We start from the raw sequence: 26,821 nt of genomic DNA on the forward strand, positions 1-26,821 counted from the left end.
CAAAGCTCAGCCTCTGTACACCGGTGCCGAACTGAATCTCCGAGACAGAGTTTTCGGTGAAGTAGAAAAGAATAGCTTTATTGCTTTGCCAGGCAGAGGGGGACACAGCAGGCTCCTGCCCTCGAAAAATATGTGTCCCGACCCGGGAGGATTTGGTGAGGAGTTTTATAGCAATAGTTCAAAGGGTGAGGTTGCTGATAAGGTTAGGGTGTGCGCAGGGCCTGTACTCCTTTAATCTGGTCTCAGGTCTTTTATTTATTTATTTTTAAATTTTTTGACCACACTGCAAGGCATGTGGGATCTCAGTTTCCTGACCAGGGATCGAATCCACACCCCCTGCAGTGGAAGAGCGAGTCTTAACCACTGGACCGCCAGGGAAGCCCCTCAGGTAAGCTTCTTGATGAGCTTTTCTGGTTCCTTTAGTCTGGCCTCAGGTGGTCTTCTCTGGTATGGAGAATGCTGACATCTTCCATTTGTTGGGTTTTAATTCCATAAAAAGGGTTTAAAGATATTATTGTGTGTGTCCCCTGAGACCCTGCCCCAAGGCTGTACGACTATTTCTTGGGTGTTCCTCCTTTGACTCTGCATGCCTTCTCTTCCCGGATTAGCAACTGTTCAAATCTGCCCTTTGGAACTCAGAGAAGGTCATGAAGGCTGCACAGAAAGGCTCCCTACACCCAGGAGCCCCTACAGGGTCCTGCTCGGTTTCTCTGCTTCATCTTTGCAATCGGTATAACAGTCCCGCCCTCATAGTTACGGTAGAGATGAAATAACTGTGGAGCCATGTTCTTCCCAACAGCTTCTCCAACAATGTTAATTCTCCATTCCCTTCCAGGGACACTACACACAACGAGGGGTGGAGGAATGTAAAGAGATTTTGGTCTTTGAAACCTTCTTTCCTTACAATCTTCCCAGTTCTAGGGTGCAACTACCTGCTCTGTTGAGGGCAGGGGAGGAATTTCTTCGGTGACCTAGAGAAGTCTTGGCGGGGTTGGGGGTGGTGGGTACCTACCAGGCATTCTCTCCTTCCTTCCTTCATTCATTCAACAAACACTCAGGCGAAGCCGCCTGCCGTATGCCCAGAGCCATCAAGGAGCTGGGGATGCCAAGGTGCCGAGCCCCCAGGGTCTGGGAGTCCCAAGACCCCGGTCCTTGTGGGCACCGAGACGGAAATGCATCCCGGGGCTCCGGCAGGGCGGCGAGTCCCTGGGTTATCTGCAGGCTCAGGAACTCCTCTCCTGTGCCCTAGAATTACGGAACTTTAAGCTGCTGGGAATTTGAAATGAGGCAAGCAAGGCCTTGCTCCCGATGTTATTGAAACAACACTGATCCTCCCAAGAGATTACAAAAATTATTATTAGTAAGCCCCCCGCCCCCACTCCGGGCCCAGCGCCGCCGCGGCCCTCCGGGTGTTGCAACTCCGGCCTCTTGCCCAGCGGAGGCTGCCCGGCGTTTCCCAAAGACGCCTCCGGAGGGACCACAGCTTCGGCGCCGCCCCGCGCGGCAGCTCGGCCGCAGCCCCTCGCGCCCCGATGGCCTCCGGGTGGGGCGGCAGCTGGGGCGGCCGAGCGAGCGCCGGGCACGTGACACACCGCCCGCCCCGCGCCCCCAGCGCCGCCCCCGCTGCAGCCCTCAGCGCCCAGCGCGCCGCAGCCCGAGCCGGAGCGGGAGCCGGAGCCAGAAGCCGAGCCCGAGCCGGAGCCGGAGCCGGAGCCGGGGGGCGGGGCGGGGCGGGGCGGGGGCGGGCCGGCCCCGCCCCCCTGCGCTTTCCTTTTTTCACTTTAAAGCCTACGGGTGCTTTTCTTTCTTCGCACAGAAGTCGCGCTCGGCAGCCCGCGCGCTCGGCAGCCCGCGCGCTCGCAGGAACCAGGCTCCAGGCGCTGGCGCCGGGGCCGCGGGGAGGAGGCGGCTCCTCTCCCGGCGGCAGAAGCCTCCTCGGCCCCGGAGAGCGGGCGGCGGCGGCAGCCTCCCCGGAACGGTAGGCAGGGCCAGGCACGGGGACTGGGTGGGTGGATAGGGGGCCGGGCCGGGTGCGCGCGGGGATCGCACTGGGGGACCGAGTGGGCACCCGGGCGCGGGACCGGGCAGTGGGGACCGGGTGGGCACCGGGTAGGGGTGCGCGGGGAGCCCTTCTCTCGCCACGGGTCCCAGTAGGGGTGCGCGGGGAGCCCTTCTCTCGCCGCGGGTCCCAGGAGAGGGGGCCGGGGCGCCGCCCAGCGCCTCTGCCGCCGCAGGCGCGGGCAGGTCGCGCGGCCCCGGGTCCCACCTGGGGGGACGAGACGGGGCGGGAGTCCCGGCGGCCCCGGCTACCGTCGCACCCGGGATTGAGCCTCGGCAGCTGCAGGTCCAGGAAGGGGCTCGGGACGCGCGGCGGCCCCCGCCGACTTGTAGGTGCCGGCACTCCCGGGGGCCTCCGTTCCCGGGACCATCCCTGAGGCCGAGGCGGGGGCAGCGCGACCCCGCTCCGCGAAGTTACTTTCGCTTTTCCCGCCATCCGGTGTCGCAGCGCAGCCCGACTAGCCCCCTCGGGGCTCCCCAGCTCTGCCCGCAGCGCCTACCCCGGGGAGCCCACCGGGCAACACCCCGGGCTGTGCCGCCCTCACCGCCGCCCCGGAGCCACCGCGGCTTCTCCCGGCCACCAAGGGAGAGCCGAAGAGTTCTGTCAGGAAATAGATTAAAACGGTAAAACCGGAGCAGCCTGGGGCCGTCGGCGGTAATTGTCCTGTTCAAGTTCAAGGCAAAGGCTTCTCGGAATGCTCACGGCCCTGGCGGCGCCTTGGCTTGGTCTGCGGGGAGAGACTGCGAGTTGAGTGTGTGAGTGTATGGTGTGTGCTGAGGGTACGTCTGTGTGTGGGAGGGCTGTGTGAAAGTGTGTCAGTGTGAGCCCGTCTCTGTGTGTGTGCGTGCGTGAATAAGTGTATGAATGTATATGTGCTAGTGTGTGTCTCTGAGTGCATGTGTGAGTGTGTCCTTGTGTGAGTTGGTGTGCACCTCTGAGTGCCACTGTGTGTGGGTGTGTGGTGAGTGTGTCTCTGTGAGTGTGTGTGTGTGTGTGTGTGTGCCGTCCATGGTAATCTGGCAGTGGGACGGCTGGCTCCTGAGATCTGCTTACCTCGACTTTCTCTGCTTGGTTCTCAAAAGAGCGCTGCGCTGGACCCGGGAACAGGGGAACAGGGGACTCGGGCAGTTCTGCTGGTACCAACTGAGGAGGGCTCAGGCTCCTCCCTCCCTCTCTTTTTCTCTGAAAATGAACTGTACGGTTTGGAGGTGAGTTGGCAGGGGCTGCTTCCTGAGTAATATTTAATTAAATGCTCCAGCCAGCAGCATCAGAAATGGGTCATGAGTTGAGTTTTGACAGGTGTTGGTGGTAAAAATGCCATCTCTGCTGACTAAAGGTGGGTATCCTTGGAAGTATTCTCTCCTGGGCAGAACATTTTGGGGGGAGGCAGACCTGTCACCTTGGTCTGGGTGTGTGGACAGCAAGCAAGGAAGGGGGCGGGGCTGCCCCTACCTTCTCTGCTGCGCCCCTTCCTGGCACTTCCCCCACTCCCACCGTGGAAAGCGTGCTAGATTAAGTGTTAGGGGTATAGGCAGACTTCTCCCCCACTGAGGAGTCACGGGGCTAGGGAAGCCCTATGTTACTTATAGGGCATCCGTCTGGGCCAACGCTTACTTTCGCTGCAGAGGCCCAGAGAGGGTGGCTGGCTTACCGGTACTGTACAGCCAGGGGCTGTGGACCAAGTCCTCAGAGCCCTAAGCTGTAGCCTTTGGTTACTGTCACCAGTGCTGAGGTCATGTGCCAGGCACTTCTTGTCTCCCCAGCTGTAAAGTGATGGGCTGGATTAGATCATTTTAAACACTTCTCTCGTTCCCTTACTGCTTTGTTTTCTGCAGGGAGTGCTTTACTCAGTAGATGGAGAGAGAGAGAAGGCAAGAGAGAGTGATGGGGAGGTGTGGAGTGGCCTAATGCAATAACTTTACAAACTTCCTCTTCTTTCCCGGTCTGGCTACCACCAGGGAAGCAGAGAGAGTAAAAGCAGTGGCACGTTGACCACAGTGGCTCTGACAGTCAAGAGCAGGGGCAGGCCTGGCTTCAGGGAGGTCGGGGCTCTAGGAAGAATCAGTGGGTTCTGGGGATTCCAGGCCTCTTAGGGAGAAGTGGTCCAGCCCGGGGTCCCGGGTGATGTCATTTTGGAGCTGGGCGAGGCTGCGTTCCTTGGGCTGCTCCAGTAAGGCTGAAACCCTTCAGTGGGCTCCCTTGGGTTGCCTGGTAAAACTCTGACACCCCCTGGGGAATCACCTTCCTATGGGTCGGGGGAGCGTGGTGGGTGTCCAGCTGGTGGAGGCCCGCGCTGCCCACTGCTCGCTGAGGATGAAGGATGCTGTGCTCCCCCGTGCTGTGCCGTCCTTTCCCGCACCTTCCTCCTCCTCCTGGGTGAGCGGAGACTTGCCTGCTCGTGCGTTTTCACACTTAGCAAAGCCTGTGATTCTTACGGTGTTCGAGAGCTTAGTCTGGGAATTTTGCAACAGTTCTTCCCAAGAGCTAGGTGGTGGCTGTCTTTCATGACCGATTTATCTTTTAGTTCCTGAAAAGTTTGAGAATGATCATCTTTATCAGACAGAAGCACAGAGCAGGTATCGGTGCGCCTCGGCCCGCCTAGAGTACCCTTACCCCGACTTGCCCTCCAAAGTCTACCTCTCGGAGACTTAACGCTTAATGCCTCATCCTTCCCCCACGAGCCTGACCGATGAAATCCAGACTTAAAAGGACCTTTATTTTGGGCTTTCAACCGAGTGCCCTCCCATCTCTCCCTGTTATCTGAGAGCATCCCTCCCTCCCGATCTAAGAGTGAAAATTCTGCTTTAGTAAGTGCCATGCACTGTGCTGTAAGTGCTTTGTGGGTACGACCTTGTTTGGTGATGATGATGACGATACCAGTTATAATAATGACAGAGGGAAACAGTGTTATAGCCCTGCACTGGGAGCAGACTCTGATCTGAGTCCTTAACCCTTGTCCTCTTCCTAGGAACCCAGGGCAGTGAGTGGGTTTTCCCGTCGTCTACCTTCTATTGAGGCTGGAGCAGCCACGTGACTTGGCTAAGGTTAGAGTTTTGCTACTGTCTGGTGGAGGAAAACCCTAAACGTGATTTTGGCACCCAGACCCTTAACCAGTAGTCTCCCACCTCCATCACCTTAGCCTTTTCTTCAGGAAGCATTTGTTAATTATTTTTTTTAGTTTTTATTTTTTTTGCGGGACGCGGGCCTCTCACTGTTGTGGCCTCTCCCGTTGCGGAGCACAGGCTCCGGACGCGCAGGCTCAGCGGCCATGGCTCACGGGCCCAGCCGCTCCGCGGCATGCGGGATCTTCCCGGACCGGGGCACGAACCCGTGTCCCCGGCATCGGCAGGTGGACTCCCAACCACTGCGCCACCAGGGAAGCCCCATTTGTTAATTTTTTAATGAAAAATTGTTATTATTATGGAAAATTTCAAACATATACCAAAGTTGTGAGAAATATAAGGTCCCCTCACCAGCTTCAAGTGTCAGCACACATACACACGTACGTATGTGCACGCACACATGCCCATGCCCACACATACACACACATGCACACGCTCATCCTGGGTTATTTGGAAGCAAATCTCAGACATGATGTCAGTCACCTGTAAGTGCTTTCTAAAAAGCATTCAGGGTGGAAGCATTAAGTCTCCAAGAGGTAGACTTTGGAGGGCAAGTCGGGGTAAGGGTACTCTTCCGTACTTGGAGCTGAGGGTCCTTCCTGGCGGTGCCGAGGGGAGGGTGGCTCACGACAGGGGATCTGTCTTGTTGCCACCGAAGCTCCCACCCCCCAAAGCCTTTGGAAAGCTTCCTGCTGTTTTGTGTTTTAAAAATTCTCTTTGTTGCCCAACATAACAAATAAATGAGTCTGCTGGTCAGAAGACAGAGCACGCGGGCTCCCTGGGCCTCCCTTGGAGAAGCCACCAAGGCTGTGTGTCGTCCGCGTCCCCCCCACTGAGGCTGGGCCCTTGCAAGGCAGGCATGGACTTCGAGGCAGGGCTGGGCGTCAGGGATGCGGAAATGGTCCGTCCACAAGCGCTGCCCCCACCGTAAACCCAAGCTGAACCGTCTTGAACTCCCCGTGGATGATGGTGGGTGGGGGGCGTGTGGGAGCATTGGCCGCCCTCGGGGTGCCTCTGGGGAAATGAAAGAGGCGGTGGGCGATATGTGCCCAAGGCTGAGGCCGTAGCGCCACGCTGAGTAGGAATCTAGGGTCGACCTAGTGACACGGTCTCAACAGCTGCTCCAGCTGTGAACAGCCCTCGCCAGACAGGCTGCTTGTGGCCACCACACAGCTGCCGGCTCTGCTCTTGGGGCCTCTGACTGTTAAAAATGTTTCCTTGGGTTACGTTGCGTCTGTTTTCCTGCCGGGCAGGATGGAGGTGACGTTTTCAGGGTGGAGTTGCCAGGTTTGGTAACTAGTTGGACGTGGGATGTTAAAGAAGGGGGAAGAATTGTGGCTGTCTATTGGGGGGTCAGAGTGGACGGTGACCCTATAGCGAGGGCTGGGGGCTAAGGACACAGACGTGCCTTGAACCTGTCCCAGGTGGAAATGGTCTATGCCGATGTGTCCAGATGGCAGCTAGGCCTGGGGCTCGAGAGAGAGGCCTGGGCTGGAGATAGAAACTTTGGAACCTTCTTTTAAAGGGGATTAATGCCATCAGCAAGAGAGCATTTGGCATGAGATGAAGCCTGCAGAGGGCATGGAGCCCTCATACCTGGCATTTCCACCTAGAACCAGGGAAGAGACCCTGGCACTAGAGCCCTCGGCCTAACGCTCCTGTATGGGCCTGCCATGTCCGGAGAGAGTGTACCTCTGACAAAGAGGGTGTGCGCTGGGGTCTCCACAGTGGGCGTCAGGGTGCCCAAAGGCCATCTGGGGAGCTTTCTCTTGGCTTAGGGGTTTGGTGCTTCTCTCCCTCTTTTCTTAATCATGGTAAAATACACATGACATCAAAATGACATCTTAACCGTTTTTAAGTGTGTAGTTCAGTGGGATTAAGTACATTCACTTTATCCTGAGGCAATCATCACCTCCACCTCCGGAGCGCTTTTCATCTTGCAAAAACGAAAACTGTCCCCATTAAATACTAACTCCCCATCTCCCTGTCTCTCTCCAGCCCCTGGCAATCACCCTTCCACCTTCTGTCTCTGTGAACTTGACCACTTTAGGTCCGTTGTATAACTGGGGTCATACCGGATTGCCCTTCTGTGACTGGCTCATTTCACTTAGCGTGATGTCTTCAAGGTTCATCTGTGCCGTAGCCCGTGTCAGGATCTCCTGCTTTTTTAAGGCTGAATAACATTCCACTGTATGGATGGACCACATCTTGCTTGTCCGTTCATCTGCAGTGGACGCTTGGTCTCTGGTTTTTCATTGCTCTCCCTGAGAGTTACAGGCTCCAGGGAGGGGCCTCATTGTGGACCTTTGGGGTCCCTGTGGGGATGAGGAACGAGGGGCTCTGATGGTGGGCTTGGGGGCTCTTGAGCCGCCACGATGTGACTGGCCCAGCCTCACAGCCTGCTGCCCCCTCCAGCTGGTCAGAGGTAAAGTGAGGCCCCTTGTGGGGACTTGCAGGGACCGGGGAGCCACGGTTGCAGCAGAGAGGGGCCCCAGGGCTCAGGCTTCACTTGGCCGCGAGTCCCCAGAGGTGCTATCAGGGTGGGAGAAGCGGCCTCTGCAGCAGCCATCCAGCCTCTCGTTCCCAGGGCAACACACACCTGGCTTCCACTTCCTCACTTCCCTGGCACTTCTAGGTCTTCCCAGCAGCCCCTGGAGGTCACCATCCTAACTGCCCTCGCTCGCGAGGACCTTTCAGTTCACGTCCACTCGCCATCTCTGCTGCTTTGGTGCCGTTGCCCCTCTTTCCTGCATAGAGAGAGCTCTTCCCCCTGCCCCGGCCACTGCTGCGCCCCTCCTGGCCCTTCCTGCCATGCCTCCCTCACAGAGCCCTCCCACCCGCACGCACGGCCCCTCCTCACATCTCTCTCAGGCAGCCCACCATCTCACTCAGGTCCCGCGCGCCCCTCCCAGCTTCAGTCACCTGCATTTGTATCCTGTTGACCCCTCCTGGACTCTCGTCATGGGGCCTGACTGCCAAGTTTTCAATTCACAGACCAGAATTTCCCCCACGGCTCTGTGGAAGGTCAGGAACTCCAAAACAGGTCTCTTCTCGTGAGCTGTTATTGGACCGCTGGTGTTCATTCTTTCATTCAGACATTTTCTGAGCACCTACAGTATGCAGCCAGTCTGCTGGGGCTGAGGATACAAAGGATGGAGGCGGGGCAATCTCACTTTCAGAGACCTGTCTGTCTAGTGGGAGATGTAGGCCTGTCTCCCGTGATGACCTGACGCCATGACGTAGGGAGACACTGACAGGGAGAAGGTGGCTGGGAGGCAGGTGGGTATTTCAGGTGGAAGGATGCCAGGTGTGGAAGGTGAGCATGGACCAGTGTGTGGCTGGAGTGGGGCTGAATGCAGGCAGAGAGGCTGGAAAACACCAGGAGATGGGCCTTGGGGAGAGGGGCCAGCACATTGGGGGATGCTCTTATGGGGAGGGTGAGGACATGGGGGGCTGCTCCCATGGGGAGGGGGAGGACATGGGGGCTGCTCCCATGGGGAGGGGGAGGACATTGGGGGATGCTTATGGGGAGGGGGAGGACATGGGGGATGCTTATGGGGAGGGGGAGGACATGGGGGATGCTTATGGGGAGGGGGAGGACATGGGGGATGCTCCCACGGGGAGGGGGAGGACATGGGGGCTGCTCCCATGGGGAGGGGGAGGACATTGGGGGATGCTTATGGGGAGGGGGAGGACATGAGGGATGCTTATGGGGAGGGGGAGGACATGGGGGATGCTTATGGGGAGGGGGAGGACATGGGGGATGCTTATGGGGAGGGGGAGGACATGGGGGATGCTCCCACGGGGAGGGGGAGGACATGGGGGATGCTCCCACGGGGAGGGGGAGGACATGGGGGATGCTCCCATGGGGAGGGGGAGGACATGGGGGATGCTTATGGGGAGGGGGAGGACATGGGGGATGCTTATGGGGAGGGGGAGGACTTGGGGGATGCTCCCATGGGGAGGGGGAGGACATGGGGGCTGCTCCCAAGGGGAGGGGGAGGACATGGGGCTGCTCCCATGGGGAAGACGAGGACATGGGGCTGCTCCCATGGGGAGGGGGAGGACATGGGGCTGCTCCCACGGGGAGGGGGAGGGCATGGGGCCGCTCCTGTCCAGGGGCTGGGACCCAGGGCAGGCACCTGGAGGGTGCGCTCTGGCTTGGCTGACTCTCATGGCAGATGCTGCTCCCTGCTGCAGTCTGTTCATTAGGTCCTCACTATAAATAGGCAAACTTTGACCGTGGAGAGGACTCTGGGCACAGCAGAACTGGTGTGTGTGTCGGAAGAGAACCTGCTTTCCTGCAGGATGCCTCCTCCCCTGTAGCCCAGATGCGGGAGGTGGAGGTGGAGGTGGGAGGGAGTGTGGGATATGTGAGGGCAGGTGGATGGGCAGGATGGGCTTAGGGGCACTTGAGCACCAAGCTGGACACTTTGGATGGGATGGAGTCACCAGTGTAGGAAGAAGAGCCACACACAAGAGATCAGGTAGAGAAGGGCAGCATAAATGCAGGCATAGGCTGGGCTCAGAGGACGGTCACAACAGCCACCTAACGGAGGCCGGCTTGTGCGGGTGCACTCCCAGGGGCTGTGTGTGCGTGAAGTCGCCCAGTCTTCATAATGTCAGTGAGGCCTGTAGGGCAGGTAGGTGCTGCCCCATTTTACAGATGAGGAAACTGAGAGGAGTTCAGGGCTGCCCAGGAGCTGGGAGCTGAACCCTGCAGCTTGGCTCTCCCGGGACTACGCCCTTCATAGTCAAGCTCTGCCACAAGGAAGGAAAGCAGCAGAAACGAGTGCCTGAGAGACAGGCCAGAGGGTCACACGTCTCCTGTGGCCTGATACATAGGGTGTAGCGGGCTGATGAGAGTCAGAAGTGGCTCCGGGTTTATGGGGAAATGGTGACCCCCCCCCAACAGAAATGGGATTGGTGGCTCCAGACTCCAAGAGGTCTCCATGTGCTGATGTGCTCTGTGATATTGGCTGACTATGGGGTTTTTAAAATTTATTTATTTATTTTTGGCTGCATTGGGACTTCGTTGCTGTGCGTGGGCTTTAGTCGTGGCGAGCGGGGGCTACTCTTCATTGCGGTGGGAAGGCTTCTCACCGCGGTGGCTTCTCTTGTTGCAGAGCACGGGCTCTAGGCATGCGGGCTTCTGTAGTTGTGGCTCGCGGGCTCAGTAGTTGTGGCTCGCAGGCTCAGCAGTTATGTCTCGCAGGCTCTAGAGCGCAGGCTCAGCAGTTGTGGTGCACCAGCTTAGTTGCTCCACAGCATGTGGGATCTTCCCGGACCCATGTCCCCTGCATTGGCAGGCGGATTCTTAACCACTGCGCCCACAGAGAAGCCCCTATGGGTTTTTTTTTTAATTGAGGTGAAGTCCACATAACATAAAATTAACCATTTTAAAGCGAGCAGTTCAGTGGCATTTAGTACATTCACCATGCTGTGCACCCACCTCCATCTAGTTCTAGAACGTTTTTCTCATTCCAAACAGAAACCTTGTACCCATTAAGCAGTCACTTCCCGTGCCCCTCCCCCAGTCTCTGGCAAGCACCACTCGGCGTTCTGTCTCTATGGATTTGCCAATTCCGTACATTTCCTATAAATGGAATCATCCACTCTGGGACCTTTTGTGTCTGGCTTCTGGCTAATTATGTTGGGCACAGCACATTGAAGTGTTCCCTAGAAGGAAGCTGGATTTCCCCTCCTGGCTCACTTGGGGGCTACTCAAAGGTGGAAATAAGAGCTTGTCTTAAAACATTCACCTGGACGAAGCAGGAAACTGCAGATACCTGCCTTTCCCCCTGTATCCATAGCCACCAAAGACCCAGCCACTGCCCTCTTGCAGCCAGTGAACTTTTTCATTGTTCCTCATTTTTTCCATTTTTTTTTAAACCAGGCATTTATTTATTTATTTATTTTAATTAATTTATTTGGCTGCATTGGGTCTTCGTTGCTGCGTACGGGCTTTCTGTAGTTGCGGCGAGCAGGGGCTACTCTTCGTTGTGGCATGCGGGCTTAGTTACTCTGCGGCACGTGGGATCTTCCTGGACCAGGGATCGAATCCGTGTCCCCTGCGTTGGCAGGTGGATTCTTAACCACTGCACCACCAGGGAAGTCCCTCCAGTGAACTTTTAAAAGTGAGCACCTGACAACGTCAACTTCCTTCTTACAGCCCATCGACAGCATCCGTTGCTCTTAGGGTGAATTCCTAAACCCGTGACGTGGCCTTCAGGGAGTGACCTGGTCTCAGGCTCACTTTGGGCACCTCCCCCTCCCCACCCCCACCCCATCTCAGGCAGCGATGCCACATGTGTCTTTGTGGACCAGCTCAGAGGCTGGGGGTCGTGGCGCTCCTTCTCCCCCCGCCGCCCCTGGGTGGAAGCTGTTTCCAGGATTGGTCTCTGACAGCGTTGCAATTTGGTACCACTTTCAAATCCTGTTGGCCCGTCTGGGAGCAGAGCTTCAGCTTTAGCCAGGCACTTTCTCTTCCCCTTTCCTCCCAGTTTTCTGAGACCTGACTGTCTCTGTCTCATCTGCGGTGTGACCGAGAGCTTCCTGCCCTGCTTTGGGGCAGTGATGCCCTGACCAGTTCCGTGAACGGTGGGGCCATTTGCTCTACGTCCACCCTTGACTAGGTCCTCGGCCATGGTGCCATGACTGTGGGTGAGGAGACACTTTGTAGACAGGCACAGAGGCCGGGCGGGGGCGCGGGGAGGGAAACTTGCGCCGTCACTGCCCGAGAGCACACTGGCCCTGTAGTTGTAGGAGCCGTCTGACAACATTTTCCCGCCTTTTCCTCCCATTCTTGGGCCAACACCTAGTTGAGGGTATCTTGACTCCCGTCTGCTCTGTGTATGACTCTACCAGAAATGGTCTTAGTTTTTATCGAATGCCTCCCATGTGCCAGGCACTGTACTTTCTGCCATAGACGGACTTCTCATCCTTCAAACAACCTGTGAGCAGGTATGAGCTCCCCATTTACAGATGAGAAAAGTGAGCGTCAGAGGCATTTTCTGTGCCGCCGGCGGTGACACGGCTCCGTGGATGATGGAAGGTTGGCCTGATCCACAGCTGTGTTCCTTCTACTGTGACAGCTGAACATACCACGTCATCTCTTGGGCACTTAATCTTTGCCAGACGTCACGCTGGAGGTGTGGGCTGCAGCCCCGGGCTGTCAAGAGGCTGGGGTCGAGCAGGTAGAGATGACAGGTGTGTGCAGGAAACACTAGCTTGTTGCCAGGTGTGCTGAGTGGGTGCAGGGGGCCTCCTGTGGCTGTCCAGAAGGGTTTGCTCTAGGCTGGGGGTTTTCACAGAGTGACCCCGAGGAGGACGGACTGGCTGTCACGAGGAGGATCACGGGAAGGCTGCTGTGTGGGAGGGAGCCCTGAATGCCGGGTCCAGGGGTTGTCAGTGGGTGTGGGGTGACCTTGCATCCCCGCCCCCGTTTGCCCCAAACATTGCTGCTGTGAAGCGCACACAAACAAGACACTTTGTCTCCCTTTGCTGTGGGGTCAGCGCTCTGACCGGTGCCTCTTAGGAGCATCAGGTCAGCGCCCCGGTCCTTTTGCCTGGATGCACTGGGTGCCCACTGGGCCGACCATCAACCGTCTGCTTGGCGATTTGGCTGCAGGTCTGACTGCGGTTGGGGTTTTTGGCTGGGGTGGTGCTGCGCCTCTGTGGGCCCGCACCTTCCCTCGGGAATGGGGGCTGATGGGGAGACCCCATGAGCTCCCACACCCATGGTGGGAAGGCCGCACGGGAAATGGGCCTCGATGGTGAATCTGCCTGTTGGGTTGATGCCAGGGCGCCTCCTGCAACCCCAAGATGAAACCGAAAATTCAGAGGAAGGCAGATTTTCGGAGGGGAGGGGCCCTGCCAAGTGCTGGGGGCACCTCTGTGGATTTCTGGAGGAGGGAGGGGTTTTGCTTGTCTGAGTGTCTCAGTTCGGAGCTTTTAAGAAGCTATAATGAGACTGGTTGCCCTGCCTCTGGGAAGCTTGGCAGGATCATCTTTAGGGGCAACACCAATGTGAAATCTGTTCTAATTACGTATAAATTACATATAAATGTCAGGGTTCCTTTAAAAAATCTTTCTCATCTTTGGAGAAGTGTGAGGGTCAAAAGATAGGGCTTTCCCCCACCCCGCCCATTCCTTGCAGTTGGGCCAATTTTGAGCCGTTTTGTATATTTTATATCTTTGGCTCTTTGCCCCGCACCCCCTGCCTTGTGCCCTCCAAGGCCCCAGAAAGCCCATCTTCCTCACCATTATGTCACTCTCAGGGGTGTCTAGACAGCTTGGGATAAAGGGTTTTTAAATTCCTTCCTCATTTACCAGTCTTCCCTGAATGCCCCCTCTGTCTCGGCTGCCATAGTGCCCGCACTGGAAGGTGTCCAGACAGCGCCGACCCAGAAGCAGTGTCTGAGCTGAGTCCCGAGCCATGACTGGGGTGTTTCCCCCGTCCGCACCCCCAGGGTGTCTCACTCTGCTGAGGTTTTGCTTTGCAGTCAGTGTTTACATGTATTTTTTAATGGAAAAAAAATTTTTTTAATAAATTTATTTATTTATTTAATTTTGGTTGCGTTGGGTCTTCGTTGCTGCACGCGGGCTTTCTCTAGTTGCGACGCGCGAGGGCTACTCTTAGTTGCGGTGTGCGGGCTTCTCATTGTGGTGGCTTCTCTTGCTGCGGAGCACGGGCTCTAGGTACGCAGGCTTCAGTAGTTGCAGCACGTGGGCTCAGTAGTTGTGGCACACGGGCTTAGTTGCTTTGCAGCATGTGGGATCTTCCCGGACCAGGGCTTGAACCCATGTCCCCTGCATTGGCAGGTGGATTCTTAACCACTGCGCCACCAGGGCAGTCCTAATGGAAAAATTTGAACACAGGTAAGAGCAGAGGCCAGTGTCTGGAGCCCCCCTTCTGCATCACACTGGCAGTGGGCACCACCCGATCATTAGGCTCAGCTGTGCGCAGGAGACATCCTCCTTTCTGGACAGATTGCGCTGAGGGATGACAACGGAGCCCCAGGAGGGTCAGATGGGGCTCTCGTGCTTTGGGGGATTAAAACTGTGCTCTTGTTTCCTCGGTGGCTCTGACAAGGGGCACTGGGCGTTCCGGGACCCCCTGCTCGGAAGGCTGTGCATGCCTGTGTGGACACCACCTCCCCAGCCCCCGATTTCCTGCAGAGCCTCAGGGATGCCACACAGAGCAGGGAGACAGGCCATTTGAACGGAGCACTTCAACTTTTTTCTTTTCTTTTTTCTTGAGCGGGGTGGAGTTTTGTACGAGGCTTAATTTGGGGGGAAAATCATGGAGCTGCTAAAAATAATTTTGGGGGCCACTCTCCTAGAGGCAGATTAGGGGTGGTCTTCTCCCACCCAGTCCTGCCTCTGCCCTCCCCGCAACATGCGTCAGTAAACCTGTAGGAATAGATAAAGGTCGGGACCAGGGTGAGCTGCAGCGCCCAAGTTGGTTCTGCCCGAGTTACCACGTGTTGGGCACAAGATGTGGTGTTGGGCACACCATGTTATGGGTTTGAGGATGGGATCTCTGTTTTCTTCCCAGGATGGTGGGTTTGGAGCCTCTATGGGGACTTTTCTCCTTGGATTGAACCACACTTCCATCCTAGCCAGAGAAAATAGCTGTGTTCAGACAAAGTAGAAAAGTGGGGCTGGCTTTCCCTTCTTCAGTCACGGGGAGCCTCTTGAGGACCAAGTGTTGTGTTGGTGTAACTGCTTCCCCTGAACTTTTTGTAAGACAAAGCAGGTAGTACCCAACCTTTCTGGATATTGTAGCAGTGGGAGGCTGTCTCTTCGAGGCTCAGAGTGTAGACCGTAGGAGCTAATGCAGGATTCATTTCTCTGCAGGTGGGAACCGAGGTAGGGGGATTGCAGTTTTCCTGAGTCCGTAAGTGCTGGTAGCGATGTAGGCAGGTACGATCATGGAGGTTTCTTGGGCAAGCAGCTCATGAGCTGAGTTTTGCGGACTGGACGACCTCACGTCTTGTCATCTCACGGAAGCAGTGCGGTTTTGGAAAGAACCTATTGAAAGTTGCTCAGGTGGAGTTTGGGGCTGTGTGGAGGATACCAAGGTGAGGTGACCAGGGACAGTGAGTGCCAGTTGCTCAAACCGGGCTCGAGGCTGTGCGTATCCCCAGCAGACGTGCGCACATGGGCCACTCTTTCCTCCTGTGTTTAGACCAGTTTGCTTAATGTTTACTGAGCATCTATGTTCCAGGCATCGTTCTCGGCACTTTCCGTGCATTGACTTATACTGCTCCCAAGAACCCCGTTGAGTGGGGGTTATTATGCCCATTTTACAGATGGGAAAACTGAAGCACACATAAAACATCACATCATTTGCCTGGGATCACACAGAGCCAAGAAGTCGAGCTGGACGCAGACCCAGTCTGTGCTCTGCTCTGAATCACTGCCCCACATGGCCTCAGGGCGTGGGGAGGCTCCTGATCTGGCGGGGATGGTGAGTGGGTCAGGAGGCAGCAGTCACCGGGAGACCGCACAGTGGCAGTTCTGCGATACGGGTGTGCCTGGGGTGCTCCGGGGGGATGGTGGGGGAGAAAGCTTTCTGGAGGAGAGAAGCCTTAGCCAAGCAAAGGAAAGGGCCCACGAAGGGTGCCCCAGGTGGAGGGGGCACGAGAGTCAAGACAAGGAGGGGAGAACGGGTTCACGTGATGCTGCAACGCGGGGTCGAGGCAGGTCCAGCCTCGCCCTGCTGTGTCGCCATGGCATGGCCCTTTGCAGTGGAGGCTGAATTTGCCAAGTGTCATTGGTGAGGCAGGGAAACGGGAGATCCTGAGTCTTGACTTCTCCCTCCAGGAGGGACCCAGACAACTTGAAAATATCCTCATACGTCCACTAGACAGTTTAAGTGTCTCTGCTGAGCTGTGAGTAGGCTCAGCCGTGTCTGCTGAATCCTCTCTCTCCTGCCCCCTTAAATAAACGAAATAGTTCCCCAGCTCGGAAAACTGGGGGCTCCCCGTCCTGGGAGCGGCTGTCCTGGAACCCTCCTAAAGGGTCCTTGTCAGCGTCTTGACCCACTGCCCACCTTCTGCACACCCAGAGGGGCGAGATCCGAAGAGTGAGCCCTCTTTGGCTTCAGAAGCCAAAGGAGAGGGAGGGAAGTTCGGGCGGTGAAGGACAGGACCCTGGACACACGCTCCTGCTCTTTTTCTAGTAAATCCCATAAAGAATTTCAGCAGACTACTGCCCCCTTGCTGGGTTTCCCCTGGCCACAGTGGGGCATAAGTCTTCTTACATTGTCATGTTTTTCTCTGAGAAAAAATCAGCCTTAAGCATCAGACTTTAATTACCTTCCCAAGGGACACTTCCTGTAGATATTTCCAGTGACAAGTGGCTGAGGTTGTGCTCCTAAATAAAATTAGGGTTTTAAACTGGGTCACAAACTCAGATGGCCCCAGGAAAGAGCTACAAATGAAGCAGCCAGTGGAAGGCTATAGGGCGGAATGAGGACTGTGGCAAAAAGCATGCGTGTGTCCTGTAGAAGCAGGGGCCTCTCCTACCCAGAGATGTGGAGTCCAGGGCACTATAGCGTCCACTTCTTTCTCCCCTAAGAGAAGCCAGGCATCCAGATTTTTTTTTTTTAAGTAGGCAAATAACTTGAATAACGTAGTGGGTTTTTTGTTTGTTTGTTCTTAAAGAAACAACACAGAATAGAATGTGCCCTTTCTGTACAGATGAGAGGGGCAGGGCCAAGGAACCCAGTGGAGTCACACAGCTTGGGGCTTATTTATTTACTTATTTTTGGCTGCGTTGGGTCTTCGTTGCTGCGAGCCAGCTTTCTCTAGTTGCAGAGAGCGGGGGCTACTCTTGGTTGCAGTGCGCGGGCTTCTCGTTGCGGTGGCTTCTCTTGCTGCAGAGCACAGGCTCTAGGCACACGGGCTTCAGTAGTTGCAGCACGTGGCCTCAGTAGTTGTGGCTTGTGGGCTCTAGAGCGCAGGCTCAGTAGTTGTGGCTCACGGGCTCTAGAGCGCAGGCTCAGTAGTTGTGGCGCATGGGCTTAGTTGCTCCGTGGCATGTGGGATCTTCCCGGACCAGGACTTGAACCTGTGTCCCCTGCATTGGCAGGCGGATTCTTAACTACTGCGCCACCAGGGAAGTCCCCAGTTTGGGGCTTAGGGCTCTGGGACTAGACCTGTACCTGCTGGCACCTGATCTGTCCCAGTTCCCACTTGGCTGTGCTACAGCCTGGATAAAGCAGCAGGGCTGGGAACTAGCTCAGCAAATTCCACTGCACCAAGAGGGACAGAGCTCCACGGGACAGACCCTAAGACAGTCACATCGGTGCCCTCCTTAGCTCCCCAACGAAAGGCACCTTCTCAAGAGTCAGCATTTACGGCTGCCTCTCTAGCGCCAGGCACAAAGAACTTCCCCTAGATTGTCTCTGGCGATCTGACAATGCACCTGGCACGTTCTGTAATCCTCATTTTACAGATGAGGAAACTGAGACCCGGCAGTTCAACTCACTGGAGGGGGTGGGATTTGGAAGTGAGCCTGACCCTGAGCCTGGGCTCATCACCATTGCCCGTGTACGGTAGTGAGAAGTGCGTTTCACCCTCCACCCGGTGCCAGTGGACTCACCCTCGAATGGCGAGGCATTCATGCTGACCCACCCCCAGGGCATCACCTGGACTTTGGAGAACCTGGCATGGAGATCAATGCTGCCCTACTTCCCTGTTCCTTCTGGACAGGAACCTGGAGAGCATGGGCAGTTCCACCCACAGAGGGACGGCTCCTCTGCTCACAAGGTTGCTGACTAATTCTCTTTGCAAACGGTTCAGTTTCACATGCTTGAGTTTCCAGTAACTACGTGGGTGGATTTGTTTCATTTAAGGGGAAAACAAAACAAAACAAAACATGGAGGGGGTTTTCTTTCCCAAGAAGAGGACTCACCAGTTATGGGTTTACTGCGTGTGGCTCCGGGCATCCTGGTGCCGGTCCGCAGCCAGCGGGGCCTCTTGCCAGGAGGGCTCCGAGGTGGAAATCGCTTAGTCATTTACCAGTGGGGACCAGGTGCGGGAGGTCAGGGAGGTGCAGCGGCCACCGGGTCCTGCAGCCTCTTCCCCGTTCAGCCCTGTCCCGCAGGGTCGGGGAGGGGCACCTGGGGAAGGTGCCAGGTGAGACAGCCGTCCTCGCCTGCCCTGGGGCTGGCTGCATCTCCCAAGGGACTGGGCCTGGGAAAGAGACACTGCCCAGATGGCCAGGCCACCTGCTTCAGGTGAGTTGGAGATGGTGGTGTGCCCAGTCACAGTAGATTCTTCTGGGAAAGGGTTGAGAGGCAGCCCCCAGGGGCAAGGGGTGTGTGTGTGTGTGTGTGTGTGTGTGTGTGTGTGTGTGTGTGTGTGTCTGCCCACACAGGCTCCACCGTGTAATGTCTGCATGCCAGTTTGGCGTGGCCACTGGCCAAGCAGAGCAGACTCGCATTGAGGTGGGGTCCTGGGGCTCCTGCCATGCCAGATGGTGAGGGGGCATGGGCTATGGCAAAGGGGCTGATCAGTGGAGGGGCCATCCAGGTCCTCAGAGAAGTTGCTGTTTCCCAGCAGGTCTGGGAGCGTTCGGGGATCTCAGAGCCCACACGTGTCCCTGTGCCTCAGAGCACAAACGCAGGCGCTCTGCTGGCTGGTGTCTCTGGCCCATGGTTTCTTCTCTGGGGGATGCCGCCCCAGAAGCCGCATCTAGTCTGGATGCAGGGGCTGGAGCAGTTATGAACCTGGCTTCGGAGTCAGGCAGAGGTGGCCAGAGTCCTGCTGTGGTACTTCCTGCCTCTCTGACCTGGGCCTCAGTTTCCCATCTGTGAAAGGGGGGTGTCAGAGGACACCATGGCTGGAATGGGTTGACATGGGTGAACTGCCAGGTGCTGTCCTTTCTCTAACTGGGCTCCAAGGCCTGAGGTGGGGTGGGGCCTTACCACCCATGGGCTTTCCTGCTCCGAGGAGGGGACATGCCTTGGAATTTACAATCCTTAATCCTGGCCTTTGAGAGCTTGCTCCGTGTGCTTTCTGGAAGGGAAAAAGGGCAAATATACTGATAACTGTCAAACAATATCGTGTTAGGCATCGGGTAATAAAGGCAATGAGAGGTGAGTGGAGTTCTGGAGGATTTTGATGAGGTCAGAAGGCGAATCCAGGAAGACTCCCTGGAGGAGGTGACACTGAAGCTGGCCCTTCAGATGTGTAAGAACTAGAGAGAGAAAAGGAAAGGAAGAAGGGAAGTGATCTTTCACTGGTGGCAGGGGTTGTGCATATGCTTAGGAGCTTAGATGGTCCCCAGTGTGCAGTAAGCGCTTAATAAATACCATCATCAAAATCAACAGGACTCCAGGGTTTTCACTTCAGGTGTCTGGTATTTTGTGTCTGGTATTAGGTGTCTGGTATTTCAGTTTAGGTGTTTTTATAGATGTGGGAACTGAGGCTCTAAGAAGCTGAGTAATTTGTCCAGGATCCAGGGTGGAAGACAGAATACAAACTCATCGCCGACACAAGTCAAGAGGGGAAGGGGTGAAGTGTGTGTGTGCGTGCCTGCACATGTGCAGGTGTGGGGTAGAGATTTTCAGGCCGCTGTGTGGGAAAAGACGGGTTAGAAGCCGCGTGTAGCTGATTTCCTGTGGCAAAAGGGGACCGACGTTTTTTTGAGCCCTCACAGATGTGCGGGCTTCTCGGGTGGATGCTTTTTATTCTCCATTGACCTTCCGGCCTCTGTCCATATGCCGGGCTCCGTCCTGCCCTGGTCGCACAGACAGGAAGCGGGGACACAGGCGAAGGCCTGAGGGGAGTCCCAACCGTTGTTGGGTTTTTGCGCCCAGGCTCTTCTGGGACTTCCCGGTGCCCCGGGCCTGTCCTGGAGCGTCCGGGGTGGGTGGGAGGGTCTGACCAAGCGTCCCCCGGGAGCCAGCGGGGAGCCAGGGGATGCTGTGGAAGGTCGCACCCCTGACAGCCAGGTGGGGACCACAGGAAGCCTCTGCTCTCCCTCTTCCTTTCCGGGAAGATGCATGTGTATGTGTGTGTATATGTTGGGCGGTGGGGAACCGGCGCTTCCTGTGGCCTGGTGAGGGCGGAGCCCGGGGGTCTGGGTTGATGCGGTGAGGGGTGAAGATGGACGTGGGAACCCAGAGGCCCTTGATGCCCCTGGTCCTCGGCCAGGGGGCGGCCGTGCGTGCCTCCCCGAGTCTGGCCCCGCTGGGTCTGCGCTGCCCATGCAGTCCGTTCCCTGTGGCCCCTGCCTCCTCGTGCTCCCTCCCCAGCTGTGTAGGCCCTGCCTGAGGCAGCGCATCTCCAGGCAGCGGTGGGACAGGAGGTAGGACACGGGGCCCTCCGGCCATGTTCCTGTTTGTCCGCAAGGCCACCCCCGCCTCTACTGTCCGGCTTCCAGCAGCCTGGGAAGACCATGAGTTTTGATTCTGGCTTTCGTCCTGGAGAGGTGACTCAGCCTCCTTGAGCCTCAGTTTACACGTGTGTAAGAATGGGCGTGAGGCTCATCACGAGGATGAAAGGAAGGACTTAATTACCTGTGGCTGCTGCCTCGGAGGCCGTTGTGTCCTTCATTCAGAGAATTGATCTTTGGTCGTCTGGCAGTTCGGACGGCTTGCCCAGGTCAGTGTCTCCGCTGCGCTCTGGACACAGCAGGGACCCGTGAGGATTTTCCGTCCGTGGTGGGGACAGTCACGTGAGCTATAATCATAAGGCGGTAGGTAGGAACTGGGAGGTGGGAGCTGAGCGGACAGCGCAGGGCGGACACCAAGCAGCAGCGGCACGTGGGCTGCAGGCAGACTGTGGGCCCAGCAGGCTGGCGAGAGAGACGGACGGGGCCACCACGGCCAGGTGCCGCTCGCCTTGCCCGTGGGACACGCCGCGCCTCCCTCAGGGCAGGGCTTCACCCCCAGTGGCTACTCCTCACCTGGGGCCTTGGACTGCAGGAGAGGAGGCCACCTGGAAGGACAAGGACAGTGCAGTCCCCTCCCCCCTCGGGACCCCGGGCTGACGCTGTCCCCCTCTGAAGTTGGGGAGGAGGTGGGGGCCGCCCGGGGTTAGGAGCTTGGTGAAGTCCTGGCCTGCGAGGCTGATTGTGAGTGGGGAGAAGGCCTCAGGTGTCCGCCCGGATCAGAGAGGGGGTCGCAGGGGCCGGGAAGGAGCAGAGCACAGCTGGATTTCAGTGGCAGCGGGTGATGGATTTTCTGGGGCTTTGACGTGCAGGCTCCCCCCAGGCCCAGGCGTGTCTGGTGTGGTTTGGGTCGGGGGTGATGTTGGTAGGGCCACTTCTCGAAGGGCGGGGCTTCAAAGCACTGTCCAGCCTGGTGGGCGGAGACAGGACAGCCCAGTTGGAGCGACCTCCTGAGTCCACACCCGCTGGTCCTTTGGCCACCTGAGCTGCTGCCTCTCCGCCTTTCCTGTCCCCAAGCATCCACCCCCAGACCTCCTGGGAGGACCCTGGCTGGGCCTTGCCCTGGGCTGGCCACCTGCCTGCCTGGTCCTGGAGTTGGAGGTAGGACTCTCAGAAGGGTGGAGAGGAATGCATACTTCAAGCCCATTGGGTTGGGTGACTTCTTTTGGAAGGTAAGCCAGACTTACCTGCTCAGGACAGGGCCAGAGTTCTCTGCCAAGGCTTCCAGATGTCCAGGTTGGTGTCTGTTTCTCACTGTTTCTGGGCACCGCCCCCCCACCCATCTTTGGTTTCTCTTTGCCTCCCTCTTAAATTTACATGGCGGAAACCTCCTTCTATAAATATTTACTGAGCACCCGCTATGTCCTGGCCATTGTTCTAGGCAGGGAGGTTATAGCAGCAATAAGATAGATTGGAGGGTGATAACTAACCATTATTGTTTCTCGGCCAGGACTGCCCTCTGTATGTTGGGTGCATCTCTGTCTTCAGGGTCCACCTGTAACACCTCCTCCCTCCCTCCCTCCCTCCCTCCCTCCCTCCCCCAGCCAGGTGGATTCACCCCATGTCACCCTGGGAACTGGTGATACAGAGCTGGGCCTTGGGGTTTGTAAGGAATCCAGGAGGGGCCGTGGGCATCTTGGGGGATGTGGTGGGAGCCCCTGAAACACCCTCCAGGGCGAGATCTTGGTTATGGTCAGGTCCTGGTGCCTGCCTAGCGCACTGGCTGGGACCTGGTGGGGCCTCAGTGGGAACTTGTTGGAGGCATGAATGAATGAATGAATGAGCTAGGCAGCCTCTTCACTGGCCATGGGAAAGTTAGCATCCTTGATCTAATCAGCTCATATTAGCTCAGATTCTTTGGACTGTCTGTCTCCACGAGGGCGGGGGCTCCATCTACCTACTTAGGCAGCCTGGCACCTAAGACAGTGCGTGGAACACGATGGGGCTGAATCAGTGGACTCGTTTTCAGCCATCACTTTATCCCGGCTCTAGGGGCTGACTGCACCCCTGTGTGGCTGCCCCGCACTCCCACTGATCACGCCCTTCCTTTTGACGGTGCCCTGGATGGTGGGCTCCGTGTCTCTTGTTTCCTCGTGGGGACTTTTCATTTATATCACTGGTGTTTTTGAAGCCACACCTCCCACCGTGGCTGGTTTTCGTGGAACGGAATTACAGGCAGCTCTGCTCATGAAAGATTGGCGTGACCGGGAGGGGTCAGGCTCCAGTGGAAGACCGTCCTCACCTTTACAAATAGTCATCTTGCTTCTCCTCTGCTCCGTTCACGTCTCAATTCCTGAGTCTCTGACCCCCTCCCCAGGCCAAGGCAGTGGGACCGGTAGCAGTGTAATTACAGGTACTGGAAATAGTCCTATTTTCTTTTGAACCTTCTTCCACACACACACACACACACACACACACACACACACACACACACACAGCTGGAAAAAGCTCTTAAACCTCCTCAGTTTAGTCTACAGAGGCATCACAGGCAGTGGACCTTAAACATTTGCATCCCTTGGGCTTAGCCAATTCTTTAGAGTGTCGAGTTTCTGGGTTAGTGGTACATGGAGGGTGAAGCCAGAAGTCTTGACAAGGAAAGCATGTGTGTGTTTAGTGGCATTCCAAATATCCTGGATGGCACAGAATGGCCTCCAAGTACCTGGGCCCTTTCTCAGGGGGGAGCAGGCCCTGCACTTGATCTAAACTCCACCGACCTGTTAGGCATCCCCTTGGTACCCGAGAGAGAGGTGTTTCAGCAGTTCGGTTCTCAGACCTTTAGTGAACACTGACTCTTCAGCCAAAAATGGGTAAGAGAGCTGTTCCAGAAGCTCATGAGCCAGTGCGGGAGACAGACACGGGCCGCTCGTTGATGCTGTGTTGCGTCACGTCTGTGACCCATCGAGAGGAGGATTCAGCATTCTGTAGTGAGCCTCTGATTGTACCTGTAACGAGCCCTGGACTTCAACACCAGCCTGATCTCAGCGATGTTACGATGCGAAATCACGCTGAGTCGTGAGAGACAGGAACGGGGGCATTGTCCTGGCCAGGGGCCATTGCCGAGTTCGTGGGAGAGGTTTGTTCAGCCGCAGCGGGTACCTTGGGGGACAGTCTCTGGGCAGAGTGGGGCTGGGGATGCGGCAGCAGCAGCAAGATCAGTGCCAGTGGGCGCTGCTGACCAAGTGTTCACTCCGTGACCCTGTCCTGGGCCCTCGCTGTTCATGTATTCACTACAGCCTCTCACCCTCTGGGGGAGCAGCCACGAGGAGTCCGTCTCACAGGTGGGCGAAGGCCAGCCCGGGTAACTCACACCTAGGAATAGCGTCAGGCAGGGGATTTCAGGACCTGCTCTTCCTGAGCTCCCGTCCTGTGAGGGTCATGAGTGGCTCTTTATTAACGACCCAGACCCTTGGGGCTCAGTCCCTGGTGCCTGGGCTCCTTCTTCTTTGTCTTGGCCCTACTTCTGTAGCTTGTCGTTAGCGAGCGCTCGGTGTGTACCAGGCACTGGGATGCATGTGTCCCAGCATCATCCAACCCTCAAACTGTCCCTGTGAGACAGATGGCTATTGTCCTTGTTTTACAGCTGGGGAAACTGAGGCCCAGAACATCTCAGGTCATAGCTGGGGAGGGGTCAGAGCTGGGATTTGAACTCCGGGTTGTCAACTCCGAAGCCCATGCCTGTCTCTCCCGTCCACAAGTTGCCAACAGATTCCCGTTTGTTATTCTTCCCCAGTTTGTATCGTGATTCGACCTCTTGGCAAAGTGGGATTTCAAAGTCCTGACTTGATGTTGATCGAGAAGGGGTTTCTACGAATAAGACCCAGGGTGACACATGTTTCTCAGAGCCTTGTGAGAAGTGGCATATATGCCGGGGAGAGGTGTGCTTCTGAGGTCCTGGGCCGAATTCTGGAGAGGCCAGGACCGCCTCTGGTTCCACGGAGTATAAAAAGTGGCAGAATAACCCGGAGGGTGAGGAGAGCTAATGCAGGCGGGGGTGTACACGCCGTCCGGCCCCTCCGATGGTCAGCAGGCCGGGCTGCAGCGGTGGGCGGCCCCCGTGATGGAGGGGCGTGCCGCGTTGCACCATCAGACACCTCCAGCCCTCCCCCCCAGCCCCCTGTCCTTTGTTGTCTGGCTGCGTCAGACGTCTGGGTTTGCAGGGAGGTTCCTGAATGGGCCTTGGAAATAGGTCACTCCCTTCCCGTGCTGCCGGCACTGACCCACATGTGACCTTCCCCATGGTGACAGTGTCTGGCCGTCATTCTTCGATGCTGTCTGTGGAGGGGCAGTGCATGTGCAGAGGCGGGGTGGCTGCCCCTCCCCTCTCTGGCCGTCGAGGACTTTGTCGCCCCTGCGGCAGCGCCTGCCGGATGCGTCTGCCAGTGGCCCTCCTTCCCTTGACCATATCAGAAAGAGGAAATCCACACTCCCGACCCTCGGTCTGAGCATCCGACCTTTTCCGCTCCCTGAAGTGCCCTAGCTGGGCTGGCAGCTTTGACTGTCTAGATGGAGCAGACTAATTCCTGCTGGGCTGAAGCCGAGGGGATGCTCCTTCTGTAGAATCGCTGGGGTTTTTCTGTTTCTCCCACTGGCTGGCCTGGGGAGCCATCCCTCAGGGCCTGCTGACAGAGATCATGGTGGGTCTTGGAAGAGGCTTGCTGTGTGGCCCGGGTGCAAGGCTGACCCTGAAGGTCCATGCTTCGACATTGCCTGGTGCCCAGAGTCAGTGCTGGGCAGCATTGCCCCTCCCCTGGGCCTGGAACCCTGTCTGCCACAGAGAGCTTAACTTGGGCTTAATTTTCAAGCTTCATGGAACCCAGATGTGCACAGAGCAGAGAAGGGAGAACACCAGGCCCATCTCCCTCCAAGGAGGTGGTTTCTTTCTCACACCTGGCCGCCCCTGGGTTTTTGGGCACCAGGAGCCCAAGCTGGGCAGATTCTGGGGAAGTGGCCTTGGCAGGTCCTTAAAGCACTCTGGGCCTCAGCAAGACAATTGATGACGTCCACACTGTCGACATCCCGCTGCTGGGCTCCCATGGTGATGAGCAATACCTTTCTGCTGCAGTGCTAGCAGACGGCAGGGGCCGAGCGCCAGACCTCGGAACCGGGGGACCTCGGAACCGTGGGACCGTGGACTTCTTGCCTCCCTCCGCTCGGATTCTTCCTCCCTGTGGCCAGTGGGAAATTCGGGGGGACTTTTCCTGCAAGAAGGAGAACCGGGATATAGACCCCAGAGAGGGGCTCACACGCAGGCTTGATGTATGCCAGCTCCCCTCGGCCCCCGAATTCTTCCCCGGGGCATCCTGGTTGCCCCATTCGGTCACAGTTCCTAGGTTTTCTTCCATTTCTTTTCTCCTAGGTTTTCTTCCATTTCTTTTCTCCTAGGTTTTGTAGGCCATATCTTTTTTGTGTACCAAAGTAGGGGGCTGAATCCCTGCTGGATAATCACACGTTCATGCTTTTCTTAACTAGTTGGAGTGTCGGATGCAGTTGAAACGGGCTCCAGGTGGACGGCGCTTTGCAGGTACAGCACCAGCACGTAGTGGGGCTCTCAGCAATTCCTAGCATCAGTGAATTGGCCTAATTAGCTTTGTCACATCTGCCACCCTCCTCTGTAGCAGGTTCCACTGCGATTCCGTTGCTCAGTGCGTAGTAGGTCCTCGGTGAGGTTTTGGTGGGGAACATCCCTTGTGCTGTCTTCGGTGGTGTGTCTTGGTGCCCAGCCTCGGAAGGGTCAGCTTGGAAGGGCTTGAGTCCTGGATGCCGTGTACCCAGCAAGGAGGCCAACCCCGGGTGGGGATGGGCAAAGTCAAGACAAAGGCCCGGTTGTGCCCTCGGAGAAAACCCAAACCTGAGTTTCCCTGAGGCCGAAACTGCCAATGCCCGGGCCCGCCTTGTTCCCATAAAGGGAACTTTGTGTGTGGTTCCTGGCGGTGGAGAGGCAGCCAGCATCACGCCCCCGGCGCCCAGACACTCCCTGGGAACGGGCGTGACCGCCTCGGAGCCACAACTCTCTGGGACGATAACTCCTGTGACCCCTGACCTCTTAGAGCCGACATGGGGCCAGACAGTGTCCAGACAGTCGTGTTCGGGACAAGTCTGTTCTCCGTGTCTCGGGGCTGGCATCGTCGGGGCCAGACCAGACACATTCCTTCTTGGAAAACCGAGTGGGTGAGGGCGGCAGGGACGGGGCTGTGATGGGAGGCATCTCGTGAGCCGGTCTGTGCCAGCGGGC

General features: G+C 56.9%; 1 protein-coding gene across 2 annotated transcripts in view; it reads left to right on the top strand.

The window, feature by feature from the left end:
- The first annotated feature begins 1,799 nt into the window (after positions 1–1,799).
- Positions 1,800–26,821, top strand: part of SPSB1 (splA/ryanodine receptor domain and SOCS box containing 1) — a 69,081-nt gene continuing 44,059 nt past the window's right edge. The window contains exon 1 of one of the 2 annotated variants that reach the window (XM_032609012.1): positions 1,800–1,978. The gene's annotated coding sequence lies outside the window, so the exon portion shown is untranslated. The remainder of the gene's footprint in view (positions 1,979–26,821) is intronic. The other variant, XM_032609021.1, reaches the window with a different exon arrangement.

This window comes from Phocoena sinus, chromosome 1 (genome assembly GCF_008692025.1).
Source record: "Phocoena sinus isolate mPhoSin1 chromosome 1, mPhoSin1.pri, whole genome shotgun sequence".
In the NCBI taxonomy this organism is placed as follows: Eukaryota; Metazoa; Chordata; class Mammalia; order Artiodactyla; family Phocoenidae; genus Phocoena; species Phocoena sinus.